This window comes from Camarhynchus parvulus, chromosome 13, assembly GCF_901933205.1.
Source record: "Camarhynchus parvulus chromosome 13, STF_HiC, whole genome shotgun sequence".
Lineage (NCBI taxonomy): Eukaryota > Metazoa > Chordata > Aves > Passeriformes > Thraupidae > Camarhynchus > Camarhynchus parvulus.
The window spans coordinates 11,718,165-11,735,008 of record NC_044583.1 but is presented as its reverse complement, the minus strand read 5'-3'; the positions used below and the strand labels follow the sequence as shown (position 1 = coordinate 11,735,008).

Sequence of the window (16,844 nt, the reverse complement as noted above, 5' to 3'; positions counted from 1 at the left end):
GACCCCAGGGAGGATCCCCCAGCCCCTCTGTCACTACCCCACAACTGTGCCCATGCCACAGGACGTGGTCCCTCTGTAGTAGCTGGCTTTGGGGACTTTAGGGTGCAGCAGGAGTCCCATGAGGAGGCCCCAAGGGATCCCACCACCATCCCTACCCCAGGAACAAGGTGCCTTGGGATGAACCTCTGCATTAAAAGCTGGCTGCACGCAGGGAACAAGCTAGCCTCTGTGTGACTGTCACCTGCCCTGTCCCCACCTTGGAGGACACCAAGTTCTTGCTCTGAATGGCATTTTCCTGTGCCCAGCAGCAGCATCTGCTTCTTTGGAAAAGAGGGGCTGGTGGAGATTCTGGGTCTGCATTTCCTTCATCCCAGAGCAAGTCCACCCCTCAAATCCTGAGAGCAAAGCTCAGCCCAGCCTCAGGGAGCAGGACAGATGCGCAGACTCCATGTGCAGGGAGAATGGACACCATGGACATTGCAGGGCATACCTGGGCTGACACATCTCCAAGGGGCTCACAGCCCTGCAGAGCTCCTCTTTGCAGCAAGAGAAGCTGCTCACCTGTTTTCTCTCCTAAGAAAGCAAAACCATCCCCATATGTTGGTGACACCAAAAATCAAGCAGAAAGGGGACGCCTGTGAAGCTCTGTCTGCCTACAAGGTGGGAGGTACCAGCCACAAAACACCCGAGCAGAGATCACCCACTCGTCACCTGTCAGGCCAGACACACCTGCACTCCAGAGGGACTGGGTGACACACTGCCCAGAGACCCCTGGGTGACACACTGCCCAGAGATCCCCACCACTGGCAGCCAGGACCCTCGGCCCCACTGATGTCCCCCTCCCTGCCAGTGTCACACTCCAGCAGCACTGGCCACCACTGCAGCCACAGCTTTCATTTACAGGCTGCTTTTTCTCCTCAGTCAGAAGCAGAGTCTGTAGAGGTTTCAAGAGGGTGTTTTGCCTCTTCCTCTCTGTGTCAGTCCCAAGAACCTCATCCCACTGATCTAGCCCCAGTTCTACCTGAAACTGGGTGCACATATTCCCCTGTGCTACATCCACTTCCTGCAAGGGTGGGTGCCAGGATGAGATGGAGGGGACAGGGGTAAGAGGTGAGGGGTCTGGTTTATGAGGACAGAGAAGGGTAAACCCCCAGCAATGGGAAATCACCCCCAAAGCTGGCATCACTTGCATTCTGCCTCTCCAAACCTGGCATGGCTGGAGGCACCAGGAGAGGTGAGCACTTTGCAGCATCCCAGGGTCCCCAACCCCTTGCTCAGCCTTGTCCCAGGTTCCTCCCTCGTGACAAAGGTGGCTGTCATGACCGTCCCACCCAGTGATGATCTCAGCTCAGCACTCAGCTCACATTGCTTGGTGTGCCATATAACCCCATCTATCCTGGATTTTCCCCAAGATCTCAGGACAGCCACGGCTCTGTGCAAACTAGAGAGTCAAGGCCAACCTACTCCTCCTGTTCCTCAAATCAGCAAAGAAGTGGGGGGAAAAAAGAAGAAAATTCCCCCTGAGCAGATGGTGGGAGGTACAGAGGAACACAGGTGGCTGTTGGGTCCCATCCCAGGGGTGGCTGCATTTTAGGAACTGGGTTCTTCCTGCCACTGGCTGTTTCCTAAAGGCAGTGACAGGGAGCCCAGGCCCCCCTTGCTTTTCCCAGTCTGTGGGGCCAATGCCAAGGGCTCTGGCAGGTTCTGGGGATGGGGGGGCTCAGGGGTCTGTGGCAGCAACCCACACCTGCATCCTCCCCAGGGGAGCAGGTGACAGGCTGGGCAGGGCACAGCACGGCCAGGTGCCCACTGAGAGCCGGGCATGATCTCCCTCAGTGCAGGCAAAGGGGAGGACAACTGGGCCATAAAGATCCACCAACAATAACTTCACTCTTCCTTTCTTTGACCCATTTACCACTGGTGGTGAAGTTTATGCTGGGGACGAGCCAGATGAGGAGCCCTTCATGGGCTCCCCAAGGAGCATCTCAGCTGCTCAGCAGGGGCTGAAGGGGGCTGAGGGGGACCCTCAGTGCCTCAGGGTGCCACCTGCACTGGGGTCCCATGGGTGAGCAGATGAGGAACTGACAGAGCCCCTGGGGGTCCCCAGCTAGATGAGAGCAGGTGGCAGTACCCCTCCATCCATCCTAGAGACCCTCAGAAATGCACCCAACCTGGGGACCACCCCTAGTCCTTCAGACCAGGTACTCCTGGTAGAAACCAGGCAGATGAAGGAGAGGGAGAGCAGCCAGAGCTCCCTGGCTGCTCCCTGGGGCTCGGTGCTGCTATCCGTGATCGAGTGATGCCATCTCCTGGAAGGAGGAGGGCCGGGAGGTGCCTGGGGCCAGGCTGCACGCAGCTATCCCAGAAGGAGCAGGGACACCATCGCACCAGCTCCTGCTCCCATGGAGGAGGCACTCAGCATATCCCAGAGCTGCATGGCCCCACTCCCATCCCAGTCCAGCCAGGACCTTTCAGTCATTCCCTAGCTCCTGAATGCCCCAAGAGTGACCCCTCTTCTCTGGCAATGGAGACATCCGTGCAACCCTCTTGCAGAGGACAAGCCCCTGCCTCATCTCCCTCAGCCCCACTGCAGACTCGTGTGTGGCCTTTGGTTCTCTCCAGATGCCTGAACCACCCCTGTGCTGTCACTTGTGTCCCCATGCTGAGGAGGGTCTGCAGAGCTGGTCCCCAGAGAGAGGGACCAGGACAGCCTGAATGGATGTGCCAGCAGTGCTGTCACACAGCTCCCCTCTCCCCATCCAGTGATCCTCTTTGGGATCTGGATCAGCTTTCTTGGCAAATGCAAATGCCACAAATTGACTGTCCTCAAGAGGGCACTGGGGACAGGACACTGCTGGCATCCCTCATTGTTTCCCAGCCCGTGTGGGCCCTGCTCTCAGTGGGCTGGGGGTGTGATTCCCCCTGCTCTGGTGGGGAGCATCCTGGTTTCCCTCCTTGGCTGTGTTTCGCGCACAGGGCAAGCAGAGGGTTAACGATTCCCACGTTAAGTGGCTGCAGATGTGTGGGAAAGTCTGGGGCGAGCGGAGGCACCGCTATTAGTATTCACCCAGGAGCTGCCGCCGCCTCCCGGGGCTCTGCCGAGCACATTTCATAGCGAGCTTCGTGCTGGGGGTGAGGAGGAGTGCGTGGGACGGGGTCGGAATGGCCCCGAGGTGGGGAAAGGCAGCGGGATAACATCGTCCTCTGGCTGCTGCCTCCCCCAAATGCCCCAGCCCAGGGGTGCAGGGAAGGGGCCAGCACCATAAGGACACAGCACCATCCATGTGTACAGCCCAGAGTTACCTCCTGGCACCACTGGCACCCTGTGGTGTCCATGGCCAGGGTTTCCAGTGCTGCAGGAGCGTTCCCAGTGCTGGGGAACGCTGCAGGATACTCCCCAGGATGCTCCCCATCATGTTATGGGCATACACTCACTTTGGAAGAAGCCCAAAGTCTGCCTCCCGTTCCTCCCTGGGCACTGGTGTCACCCACCAGTCCCAGCAGGACCACACACACGGGGTACAGGCTCCTCTGGACACCAGGGCAGAGCTTTAGAGATGCTGGAATGAAGCCTCAGTGCAGCTCCCTGCAGGAGCTGGATGCAGCCAGGAGCATGTGCTGGCAGCTGCCACAGCAGATGTGCTGCCCAGATGTGGGGCTGTGCTCCCTGGCACCCACCACTCCTCTCTTGTGGTCTGTGGCTTGACACCACTTCAGAGCAATGCTGAAATTCCTGGGCTGACTTGGAATTGATAGAAGCTCTGAAAAACTGAAGATGGAGCAAATCTGGCCCTCATCAAACCTTCAGAGAAGTGGGGTAGGCCAACATCTGCTGCTTCTCTCATATCTGCCTGTCACCAGCTGGTGCATGGTACCTGTTGCTGGCTCCAGCAATGGTTTCCACCATTGTCTTGGGTACCTGGTTCAGGTCTCTCTCCTTTATGCCAGGATTGGGATATGGGCTTTTCTCTGTGGTCCCAGCTCTGCCTGGGATGGGGCAGGAGTCTGGAGAGCTGCTTTGATCCACATGATGCCAGAGCAGACCAAATACCCTGGAATGTCCTGTCTCAGTGGCTGGTTTCCCTACCAGAGATGCTGCACTACATGACACCCAAGCCCCCATTATCACTTAGCAATGCTCATTGAAGCTGGAAATCTCAGCTGAGAGGGGTCTGGCACCCCACACCGCAGCTGTCCCAGCCCCAGGGGGACCACTGGGTCCTGCAGCACCACGAAGCACCAAAAATAGAGGTGAGCAGTGAAGGGCTGATGAGGCCAAAGCAGCAGAGCTGCTGCCCTCCACCCACACACTTGCACAGGCGAGTTCCTCTGGCTTTGGTGCTTCCTCTGAGCTGGCCTTTCCCAGGAGCTGCCGTAACCCCAGCGTGCTGTTCCTAAACAAAGTGTGCGGCTGTGGCTGCTCCCTGGGGATGCACAGAGCGGGCTGACGTGTGCTTGCCGGGATGTTTTGGGCTCCCCAGGGCTCTCTCAGCATCCCCAAACAATGAATCCTGGCCTTTGCAGACTGGGAGGTTTTGTTTGCCAGATTCTTCCTGGTCCCAGCCTGGAGTGGGTATTGGGCCATCTGTTTGCGAAGGACAGAGGGGAAAATATGTCCCACTTCAGGCTTAGGATGCTCTGCCCTCAAGCATGGTCTGTGTCAGCTTTTCCAACCCCTGCTCATCCCAGGTAGCCCATCCCCAGTGCAAGGGGCCCAGCAGGATTGCACCAGTGGGTTTCTCCCTCTCCACTCTGCCTGGAGCAGTCACGTCCTCGGAGCAGGGACACTGCCAGGAAATAGCTCTGCTGAGCAATTCCCAGCAGCCCTTAGGTCCCCACACATGGACCCAGCAGACGCATCTTTTTGTCCCTTGGGAGAAGCCCTGGGAAGAGCCATGTGCACAGCACGTACCCTCTGCCTCCTGTCCCCCACACGAGCTGCTCTCAGGCTCGCTGGCTTCATTTCTGCACAGGGGGGTGGCAGGGCCCTGGCACAGGGCCACCACCAGGCCTGGAGCTGGGGAAATCCATCCAAGCCAGGGCTGCATCCCTCCTGGAGCTGTCCTGCTGCCAGGCACGGAGCTGGCACACCTGCCCCATGCCATGAGTGGCACACAGGGATAACCTGGGTGCTGCAGCCTGGCTCTCCTCAGCCTCCACAGCTGCACAGAATAAACACCTCCCCTTTGGTTTTCCATAGATACAACGAAAACATGGAGATAATGTCAGACAAGCAGCAAATCTCTTGGGCTGGTCCAGCCAGGGAATCATTCCCTGTGGCCATTGTGTAGGCATTTACTAGCTTGGCAGGAGGGGATGAGTCTGCCTTGCAAAAAAAGCAGAAACACAGATTTCAGCAGTGTTGGCATTATGGGGAGGGCTTTTTAATTCTTAGAAAGGAAAATTAAAGAAAGATGGACAGGTATCTTTTCAGGATAGCAGTGCAGTTTTGCACTATTTCTTGTTTGGATCAGAGAGAAACACAGAATGGTTAAGGTTAAAAAAGATCTGTAAGATCATTGAGTCCAACCCACCACTGCCATCTTCACCACTAGGCCATGCCCCCAATGCCACATTTTTTTTTTTTTAACAGTTCCAGGGATGGTGATTCCCCCACTTTCCTTTGCAGCCTGTAACAATGCCTGACCACCCTTTAGCATCCAAAAGATGAAAACAGTGGCAAGAACTGATGGATCAAAAGGCAGTTTTCATCCTGTCCCTTGTTACAGTGCTAAAACAAATTGAAAAAAAATCCCCTCTGGACACATGATAATGTTCTGCCTGCTGAAAGTTTCTCAGAAAGTTGATTTAAATTCGTTAAGATACTGGGAGGATTTATAGCTGGTTCATCACCTGGATTCCATCCCCCCGGGGCAGTAGGGATGTAGGACATCTGAGATGATGCCACCTCTCCAGCTCTGTGCCCTCAGCAGCCCCAACTCCCCAGCCAAACCGACCCTCTGCTGCAGCATCCCAGTTGCAGAAGGCCTTTTATCCCCCTTTCCAAAAAGAAGAAGAGTTGCAAGGGTGCATTGGTGGTCCCCAAGGGGCAGTGGCCAGTCAGGGTCAGGGGCCAGGAGCTGCAGGGCCAGCAGAGCCCAGCACAGGGAGGCATCTGGGGGAGCACACGGAGTCAGTTCACTGCAGGCCTTTTTTAATAAAAACATGAGTCAGCTGCTGGCGTGGGCAGTGGATTTTCTAAACATCCCCTCATATCCTGAGAAAGGGGAAAAAAAAAGAAAAAAAGAAAACGGGAAGGGGGACTTGAGGGAAAAAAAGAGAAAGAAAATAAAAGAAAAAGAAAACAGGGGAAAAGGCCAGAATTGAAAGCAGACACAGGGAGACAGCAGCTCCTTCCCTGCGGTTTAAGGAGGCGATAGCCGGGCTGGTCCGGGCTCCTTTTGTTCTCTGTGAGCCGGGCCCTCCGCGCTCGCCCTAATCTCAGCCCGCAGCAGAGCTCCCCTCTCCTTGCAGCCACTTTGGCTTCTCCTCCTTTTAAAGTTTTTCTTTTCACCCATCACCCTCGTCCGCCGGGCGTTAATCGCAAGCTGTGCTCTGCAAGGGTCCCCACAGAGGGTGGAGGGAGGAAGTCGGAGGAGCTCCGCTCCTCATTGGCGAAGCTGCCTCCCCCCTTCTCCTCCTCCCGAGGTCTCTTTTATTTATACACGCACGCACACACGCGTGCACATCCCTCGGCCCCGGCTCCGAGCAGGCAGAACCCCCTCCCAGCTGGGCTGGGGGCTGCTCAGGGCACTGCGAGATGCACTAGAGCAGCAGAGCAGGGGCTTGGCTGCAGCCCAGCCTTGGCACAGCCTTGCCTCTCCTTTCGATTTTATTTTATTTTATTTTTTCCCCTCCTCCCTTCCACTTCATTTCTTTCTTTCCCTTGCTTTCGCCTTTAAGTGGAAAAGCCTTGCCAGCTGGGGCAGGCTGGGAGGGCAGGGACAGCCTCAGCAGGCAGCAGAGAGGGAGTTCCGAGGAGGAGCGGGAGGAATTTTGGAGCCTTCCCCTGGGACGTGCGGCGCTCGGCTGGAGGGACCCTGCTCAAGGTAAGCTCCCGTGTCACCCCGCCGGGGGCTGACTCGCCCTCCTGCCCAGCTCGGCCTCTCCAGGTGGGAAACGCCGTGTTGGAGCTGCTACAGCCCCGAAGGAGCCTGTCCTCCTGTCCCTGAGCCAGCCCGGCTGCTCTGGAAGGGGCTTTGCTCCCCTCCAAGGGGCTGGCAGCCCGAAACACCCACCAAGTGTGCATGGTGTGTGGTGAGAAGCAGCTGAATTCTGTGGCATCCCATGGGAAAGAACATGGCATTAACTCTCACTGGGTCCTGGATGGGGACAGCTGAGAGGAGCAGGGGGATGCTGTGGCTGTAGTACAGGGAGCAGGAACCCCACTGCAGCAGGAGGAGGGCCCAGGTGATCTCTGCTTCTCCCTGGATCAGGGGCTCGTCCTGGTTGGTGGGAGGGCTGGAGGGTGCATGGGGAAGAGGCTGCTCACCATGCCAGTGAGAGATCCTTCAGTGTGAGTGCAGAGCAGTGTCACCCCACTGCCAGCCTGTCCACACACACCCATGGCCATCCCTAACTGCAGGCTGCTCCAAGGACCCTGTCACCTCTGTCTGGGCCATGGCAGGGCTCCCATGCCTGTGGGCCATGGAGAGGGACATCTGCCAGCCCTGCCCAGGGTCTGTGCCTGCGAGTGCTGGGCACTGGAGAGTGCAGAGCTTGGTAAAACCCTGCTAGGCAGGGATATGGGCAACTATTCTGCTGTCCTGAAAGCACAAGAGCTGAGGGCCTCCAAAAGGACAGAGCTGGTCTGGAGTGAAGCTCTGACAGCCCAGGGACAGGGGTGAACATGACCTGCAGGGCTTTGGTGCTCACAGTGGGCTCGGAGTATCCAGCTCCTGCACTCACCTGCCAACTGGGAGTCATTCAAAACAGGATTTGTGGTGGAGAGGGATGTTGTGCTTCACCATCCTGGTCCCAGAGCAAGTGGGGTTTATTGTAAAGCATGGGCAAATAGCTTAAAGTAGTTGGTCTGGTGTGCAAACCCTGTGCTGGCAGAGGTCTCACATTCCCAAATCTTTTTGGAAGGCCTCCCATTGATGGCAAGGATTAGCAATGTTGAGACCCAGTGGTTCCCAGGGGCCATTGAGGGGTGGCTGGGAGGTCATTTCCCCCTCAGCACCCTGCAGAACAAGATGCTTGTGTGTCCCACACTCTTGGGAAAGGAGTGAGTTTCATGTGCTCACTGTTATACGGTGTCAAGGACGTGGCTCTGCCTGGCAGAGGACACAGGCCAGGCTGGCTTGGAGGGGGAGCTGCCAGGCAGCTGCCATGGTTGGCAGCCCTGACATGAGGCTTGGAGTCACTCTTGACAGGGATGTCACCCAAGCTTGGGTGTGCTCTGGCTGCTGTGGCAGCCACCAGCCCTCAATGTCCCTGAGCCCAGGAAACACCGCTGAATCAGTCAGTGCATCAGGAGGGATCAGTGCTTTGGGCAAGCACCAAGTCACAGCAACCCAACTGCAGTGTGCACAGGGCTCCTCTCTCTTCCTACAGCTGCTGTCCCTTCCTCCAGCTCAGGACCATGGAGGGAGAGCACGCCAGGAGACAACAGCCACCCAACTCCCTGTCCCTGGATCACCTCCTGCATCCCTGCCCAGGACTGGCAGTGTGGGGTGCCATGGTCAGTGTGCAGCAAGCAGGGCCAGCTGCAGTTCTGCAGGCTGGGAGAAGTTAGCCATGGCTTATTGTCCAGTCCTGGGCATTGTCCAGTCCTGGGTGTGCTGCAGGGCTTGGGCCTGGGCTTGGTCCTGTGCAATCCCTGCATGAACCACCTGGGAGATGGCTGAGCACATGTCCTCACCATGGGGTGGCACCAAGCTGGGTGTGCATGGCACTGTGGGAGGATCCCAGGAGCTCCAGCAGAGCCCAGAACCAACCAGAGTGGCTGTAGGGGACACAAACCAGACTGCAGCAGGGTGCCAGGAAACTCAAGCTCTTGCTTAGGGATGTGCTAGCAGATGCATGGCTGGAGGCAGCTCAGAGAGGCAGGGTGGAGGGAGCAGCTCCTCCCCAGCTCCAGGTGCTTCAGCAGGGATAGACATGGAGTGGATGGGCTCAGGGACAGCAGTGAGGATGATGAGAAGTCCAGAAGAAGCTGCAAAGGACTGGGAGAGGGGTTGATGTGGCTCCTTGGGTGTTGTGGGAAGGTGACACCATGTCTTCATGCACAGGAAAAGTCATCACAGAGAGAAAAGAGCTTTTAGGGGAAATATCTGTAGGCTTAAAGACAGAGGGCTGAGTTCCTTCAGCCTCACAAGTCTCAAAGCACACGTCAGGGAAAGCTCTGTCTGGGAAGAATGGGCACAGCAACAGGACAATGACCCCATGATCTCTTTAGCCTCAATTTTGATGGATCTGTGACAGGATTTCCAAGGCATTCAGAACAACACCCTCAGGGAGAGGAGAGCACTGAGCCTGTCTGCAGGGGCAGAGCAAGACAGGATTGTCTCAGTGAGCACCAGAGGAACGCTGAGATTGAGAAATGCTCTCCAGCTGTGGGAGTGATGCCATTCAAAAAGAGACCATGGTGGCTGGACATGGCTTTGGCCAAATGTCCAGCTGCTGCCAGAGGCTCCAGGCAGGGTCTTCTCTGCCTGGTCCTCAAGGTTCCTTTGGCCTCGGTGTGTGATGGGAAGTGGGATGGGATTGCAGTGCTATCCACAGTGTGTGATGGGAAGTGGGATAGGATGGCATTGCTATCCACAGTGTCAGGCCCCAGCAAAGCCCCTTCCTGGGATGGAGTGGCACAGTTCAGGGAGCAGAGGGGCCATGCTGAGCCCCGGGGGAGCCCTGGCAGCTGGGGCTGCCTTTGACCCAGAGCTGGAAGGAGCTGGGACCATGTGGGCTTGGCTGGCTCTGTCCTATCCCTGCAAGGCAGGATTGGAGCTGAACCCTTCGTGGAGTTTGTTTGTTTGTACTTTAACCAAGGGAAAGAAATCCCCTGGAGAGGAGCTGCAGGGGGAGGGTACAGGCTGGGCATTGTTTCCTGAGGGGCTGGAGCAGCTCCAGGAGGCTCCTTCCGCTCCGCCAGGCAAATTGGACACAACGAGGCTGGGTTTAGGGGTCGTGCTCCCCCTCCTCCTCCTCTCCCCCATTGCCTAATTAGGGTTCCCAAGCTAAGCTCACCTCTGTCCTGTTCTGCTGCCACTCAGACACCTCCTCCTGGAAGGGCAGCACGTTCCAGCACCACGGGGAGCACAGAGCAGCCCCAGCTGTGACAGGGACACATGCTGGGGAGCACAGAGGGATGCTGGCACGGCTCATGTGCTGAGCAAGGGGGTCCCACAGGCCCAGTGTCCCCCAGTGTGGTCCCAGGAGCTGTGCAGTGATGGATGCCCCTCACACCCTGCTTTTCCAGCATCCCTGGGTGCACACCAGGCCGTGGCATACCCTGGTCTGTGTGTGCAACCTTCCTTGGCAACCAGAACCTGCAGAACAAGGGGACCATGGTGTGTGGAGCCTGTGCAGGGAACTGGGAGCTCACAGAATTCCCACAGAAAGGCTGGTGCCAGCAGAGCCAGGGCAGGGCAGTGTGTGGTGTTTGTCCTGCACCCATGGATGGACTCATCCTCTCCAGGCCATGCCTGCAGGGACACCTGCTTATCCATCCAGGAATTGACTGACACCCATCCTGCACTCTTCCTGGGGCTCAGTAAGAGCCAGGGTGTGATGGAGCTGGTGGGAAGCTGTGGGGTGCAAGAGCTGGGGCAGGGAGGGGTTGGAGAATGCAGGGATGTATCAGGGCACTGCACTCATTGCTAAACCCTGGAAATGCACCAGGAAACAGATGGAGCACCTTCTCCAGCACCTTCTCCCTGCTGTGGAAGGGGACTGGTTGGGCAGCACAGGGGGGATGCTCCTGAAGCAGCAGGAGATGGCCAGTGCTGCTCCTCAGCCCCATCCTGCCAGCCCCTCTGCCTTCCCCCTTCCGGCCCAGCTCCCATGTGAGAGAGGCTGTGACTGAAATCTTAATGCTACCAAGAGCCAGCAATTGGCACCAATTAAATTGCTACATTCATGTTTGAATTGCTTTAACTGGCGAGACACACTGTCGTATTTATACAAAAAAATATGTTTGCTTGTGGGTTTGTCTGAACCAGTGCCAGCAGAAAATGCACCATTTCAAGGCCTGTGCTCTGCAAGCTCATTCTCCTCTTCCAAACTGGAAGTCACCTTGGTTTCAGCCTTTGCCAAGCAATGGTGGCAGAACAGAAACACTGCTTTCCTCGGGGCTGGGCGCTGCAGGCACCACGAGAGGGGTCCCCTCCTCTCTGCCCACAGGCTGTGCCAAGTTTCCTTCTCCAGCCTGGGAGCTGTTTGGGAGAATATGGTCTGATTCAGGAACAGCACTCAGTGCCCATTTAAAAGCTGCACTCAGGGGGAGGGCAGGGGTTGCTGGCAGCTGGTGGTGCCAAGTCCTGCCTCAGCCTCTCCTCCGGAGGTTCTGTCAGGTTTTGGGGGTAGGGGCTGTTTGCAGAGCATGGGTGCAGAGGGGAGCTGATTTCTGATTTGTGACTGAGAGGAGAAGTTATAAAGAACCCTGTCTGCAGGTTGGCAGGAATGGCTTACCCTGCCTGGGCAGAGCGTGCAGGAGGGGATTATCCATCTCTGCAGTCCTGGTGCCAGGTGCCACCATCCTGATCTTCCTGCTCCACACATGAGCCTATGCAGGAGGGGGCAGGATCAGCTCACAGCACCAAGAGCTGAACCAGAAGTTGCATTTTGCTCCCTCTCAGAAATCCAGAACAGGGCCAGACAAAAAACCCCTCTGAAAGCAGCCTCTGCCCTTCACACCCAGCTCTGGCTCCATCCTTTCCCACCCTGGCCACAGTGCCAGGCTCCTCTGCAGTTCCTGCAGACAGGCACAGGGTGCCCTGACCACAGACATGGTGAGTGCCTAATCCCAGCCACGAGAGCCTAAAACCCCAGAACAAAGCAATTTAGCTTGGGTCCCTGGGAGGCAGCTGGAGGAGCTGATGCAGCCACGGAGATTATCTCCTCCTCCTTGGCAGATCTCAGGGAAATGCTCACAAGAGGATCAGGTTGCTCAGCCTTTGCTGGGGTGTTGGATTGGTAAAACCACAAGACTGCCTGCTCCTGGGGCTTTGCAAAGCCCCTACATCTAACTGGGACTTAGGATGGTTCTTTTTTTCATCCTGCCTCCGTTGCCCTCCCCTCACAGCTTATTAGGGGTTAATTAGAGCCAGCTGGGACCTTTGGCTCCAGCCCTGGCCCCACCAGAGCAGCCAGCCTGGGTCAGTGGCTGTGAGCAGGTGATGGAGGTGCTGACCGGCTGGGGACTGCTCTCCTCCCTGTGCAGACACCAGCAGGGAGCTTCCCTTGAATCGCCATGGGAAGGCAAACAGGGCTTTCTGGCACCCATGGAGCAAGAGTGGGGAAATCCCTGGGGATGCCAAGACAAGGGATGAGAAGCCAAGATAATCCCTGATCTTGGTTCCCTGTCCCCTGCTTCCCTCATTCTCTACTCTGGTGGGGAGAAACAGCAGGTAAGCTGATGGACTCTGCTCAAGGCAAACAACCCCCATCCAGTCTGACATGCCCAGGAGCTGGGACCCCTAAATGTGCCAGTTTGGGGGTGGAGGGATAGGAGAGCTGAGTCACTCAGCCAGCCCCAAGGCTTTGCTGTCCAGTTGGAGTGGCCAGGGGGAGGCAGGGAGATGTGTGGGTCTTGGTTTGGGTCCCTGCAGCAATGTTCATAATTGACATTGCTCACATGCTTGTGAAGCAGCGTGGTATGTTCTCCCAAAAATGTCTTTGCTGCCACGGGTAATAGAGAAATTATGGGACTGTCATGGATGGCCCTGGCTGGGCTGTGTTGAGTAATTTAAAGCATCTTATTGGAAAAGAGCACTGGGAAGAACTGAAATGCTCCCAAGGGGCACATTTGTACCTCTCTGGGGGATCATTGCACGACAAGGGGTGAGCCCTGAGTCTGCACAGGGCTGCTCCCCACACCCGAGAGCATCCCCAGACATGCACAATGCCAGACTTAGGGCTGTGCTCCAAAACACTGCCCAGCCTCCAGCAGCACCCAGAGCAGTGCCAGCCCCACCACGAGCCAGTCCCAGCACCCCCATGGCCCTGGCACACATTGTCAGCCCCAGGGAGACCGAGGTGGGCAGGATTTGGGCTGGGTGAGAAGCAGGGGATGCAGCAAGGGACAGCTGGGCATTGCCTGGCGCGTGGCAGGGGCACCTCCTCCCTCCTTGCCCAGGCCCAGGTGAAGCCTGGTCCTCACCCAGGGCTTTCCCACAGTCCAGGCCAGGCTTGCAGGCTCTGGGGAGCAGCCCACGGGGTCTGGCCTTTCCTCTGACAGCGGAAGCAGGGGAGCATGCGCAGCCGAAAGGGCCACGGATACCATCACTGGGGCTGGGGGATTATTTATAACACTGGCACCTCTCCAAACAGATGTTTCTTTTTATTCTGAACTTGCACTAAATGGGTCACTCGTTTCCTCTGTCTCCCATGGGTTTAAAACAGAGGGGGAGAGAGGAGGGGATATGGGTGAGAGTGCAGGGCTCGCCCCGGTCCCACGTCCCTCTGTGCTGGCTCCTCACAGTGCTGTGGAGAGCCCGTGGCTGGAGATTTGCTGCGTTCTGTGGGTGGAAATTGTGGTCCTTCCTCACTCAGAGAGGTCAGACAGGGCTCCATGGGGCTCCCCACCCCATTCCTCATGTGGCTGAACCCAGGGCAGCTGAATCACACTGCTGGGGCTCAATGTGGACTTGTCATCCCCCCTGGCAGTCTCCCTCCCCTGCTTCAGGGTCACAGTCCTCGTTTTCAGCTTTCTGTCAAAGCCTGTGTCAGGGTGCCCTGGAGGAGGCTGGGTGTGCCACCTCATGTGCTGGCATCTGCTGCAGGACCCTCATGACCACACAGCCACGTTCTCCAGATGCCACTGAGGCTGGGGGCCTGAATCTGGGGTCCTGGGCAGGGGCTTTGGTCATGTCAGATCTGCTCCCTGATGCAGAGGTGAGCAGGAGAGCTGACCCCTCCTGTGGGCACAGTGTCCCTGGGCTTGTCCCTCAGCTCATCCCCAGAGGTGGCATCTGCCCATGCTTCTCCTGTCTCCTAGAGGGCTCAGTCCCTACCAAGGCTGTGGCTTTAATCGCATCTTCACAGCCAAGGAGCTCTCACAAAACCACTCAGAGGGTTCTGGCATTAATGACATTGCCTGTGCTTGCAAAACTTCACCTCTCCCAGCCTGAAACACGCCCAGAACCAGCACATTGCCAGCAGGTACCCAGGCTCTCAGCATCCCCTGGTCTCACAGTGTCTGGGGAAAGCTCTGGGGCCCCTTGGCACTGGCAGGTGGCCAGGTGAGGAGGGTTTGCCCCCTGGGGCATCCTGGGGCAGGGATGGCCTGTGGGATGCAGGGACTCCCCGGCCCTGCTGCTCCTCAGTCTGGTTTCAGATTTCCTACCCCTGCGTTTTATCAGCAGCCATTTATGGGCCTCGGGATGACAAGCTCTCCATGTGTGTGCCCTGCCTAATTCCAGCCTTTTGCTGGGAAAAAGAAAAAGAGCTCTGTGATGATAATCTGGCCTGTGAGTAAACATGGTGTCATGGGAGCCAAGGGACCCCAGAGGAGAGATGTTGCAACTCCGGACAACTCCAGCCAAGGGAAAAAAAAACCAACAACCACTCAGTTTTATTTAGATTAAAGGGTGGGAAAGAAGCAGTTCCAGAGGCCAGAGGGAGGGTGGCAGAGGAAAACAGGACAAGCCAAGGAGTTTCACTGCCGGACAAGCAAGGTTTGGGTTTCAGGGGTCATCAGCCTTTGCTCGGGGAGCTTTTTGCCTTCAGAAGCGGGGGATGGTGTCCATGGTGTCCCCCCTCCTCCTGCCAGGAATGCCTTTGCTCCCTGGCTGTGAGTGGTATTGATCATGAGGATCCATAGAGGGAATTTTTTATTGCATATGGGCACCCATGATCTCACTTAATGACTCAGATGTGATTAGACAGAGAAGAAATAAAGTATATTTGACTTCCCGCTAATTTGCACCAGATGTCCCTTGCCTGCTTGGCAGGACAGCGGGGCCATCAAGCATTGTAGGAGTGCCTGGAAGCACAGCCCTGCAAGAAAAGGGGCTAGAAATAGAAATCCAGAGGAAGGGAAAGGATTGGCAGCTGTGTGAGAGCTCCCTCCCAGTCAGACAAGATGTCCTCATGGGCAGGGCCAGCATCCAGCACCTCTGCCCAGCACCACAGGAGCAGCAGTGAGGGCAAGGAGAGCATGGCCAGAGGGAAGAGCAGTATGGGCAATGGATGCAGGAATTCCCCCTGGAAATAAAAAACCAGAATTTGCTGAGGGGGGCTGTGCACTCTGATTTCCAGCAAACAATGCATTCCCTGACTGGTGACTAATGGTCTGTAGGGAGCAGAGCTCCTGCCAAGGTGCCTCTCAGGGTGGCTGTGGCTGCTCTCCCTCTCCCCAGCATGCTGAGCCATCCCTTTCCCTGTGCACCAGCTCTGCAGGCTGGTTCTCAGCTCCCACAGCTCTGGGGGTGCTTGTGGGATCCCACACACACAAACACTGGTTCTGCACAGGACACTGGCTGTGGAGAGGCAAGAAACATGGTCTAGGTGGGCTGGGAGGACATCTTTGGTGTTCCTAACCCATCCTCTCCCATGGTTTATGATATTTACCGGGCTGGAAATGGCCCTGTCCCCCATGATCCGTGCTTGGGGATGGGCAGTGCCATGCAGGGCCAGCAGTGGCTGCCGTGTGTGTTCTGCCAGGGTGCAGGGAGCAACTGCAGAGAGAAGGGGGCTCAGAGTATGGCAGGGCACACAGAGCAAAGTCAGAGGAAATTCTTGCCTTGTTACCCAAGAATAGTGAAGACTGAACCCACACAGCATATTTTGGGCATTAGCAAAGGCATTTTAGGCTTACTAGCATTCTTAAGCAAGAGAGAGGTCTGGAGTGGGGGAGCACTAATGAATCAGTAAGGTCTGGTGGTGCTTGAGCTGCTTAGCAAGGCACTCTGAGGTGCAAGGAGAAGTAGAGGTGGCTCCCTAAATTCAGGTGGTACCATCCCCAGCAGAGGCTGGATGCAGCAATCCTTGTATCCAAACTCCTGGGCGTTGCCCTGCTCCTGCTGCAGAAATTCCTGTCCCAGTTCATCAGCCACAGAGCATCAGCCCCAGCCCTGAGCCGAGCGAGGGACTGAGAGAGGAGGCGGAGGAGAAAGTTCAGCTGTCATCAGATCTGGGATGCAGGAGAAACGGGAGCAGGCTGCTCTGGGAAAGCTGTGCAGTCATGGGATGGGGAATCATGAGACTTGAATCTGGTCCTGGTGTGGTGTGGCCATGGCCCTGGCCGTGCTGCTTGACCTCTGCTCTGGCCCTGTCACCCGTGTCCTGTCTGTGGGATCACAGGGCTCTGATGGCCTGTGACCAGTGCAGCTCTGGCATGTTGGGGTGACCCCTTTTATTCCATCCCCCCTGCAAGAGCACAAGGCTAGAGATGCTCACACAGGATTCCAGCAGTGCCTGACCTCAGCCAGCCCTGGGACACTGCTTTGCCAGCTGGGAAAGCCAGCGGCCCCAGGCTTGGCTCAGCTCTCCTCATCTCTGCTGCAAACTCCGCTCTGCTCTGCCAGGCTGCTGTGATTACAGAGGGGAGATAAGGACAGGCAGTGTCTGTGTCACCAGGCAGGGACAGTTGCCTGTATCTGTGTCTTGTTTGGACTCCAGACCCTCCCAGACACTCTCAGTCCAGCAGTGCCCAGCTCTGGCCTCACTGGGGGCGAGCAGGG

The 16,844-nt window shown here is 56.9% G+C and overlaps 1 protein-coding gene across 1 annotated transcript in view; it reads left to right on the top strand.

Annotated features, from left to right (window-relative positions):
- The first annotated feature begins 6,336 nt into the window (after positions 1-6,336).
- Positions 6,337-16,844, top strand: part of PDGFRB (platelet derived growth factor receptor beta) — a 32,466-nt gene continuing 21,958 nt past the window's right edge. The window contains exon 1 of the mRNA XM_030957221.1: positions 6,337-7,049. The gene's annotated coding sequence lies outside the window, so the exon portion shown is untranslated. The remainder of the gene's footprint in view (positions 7,050-16,844) is intronic.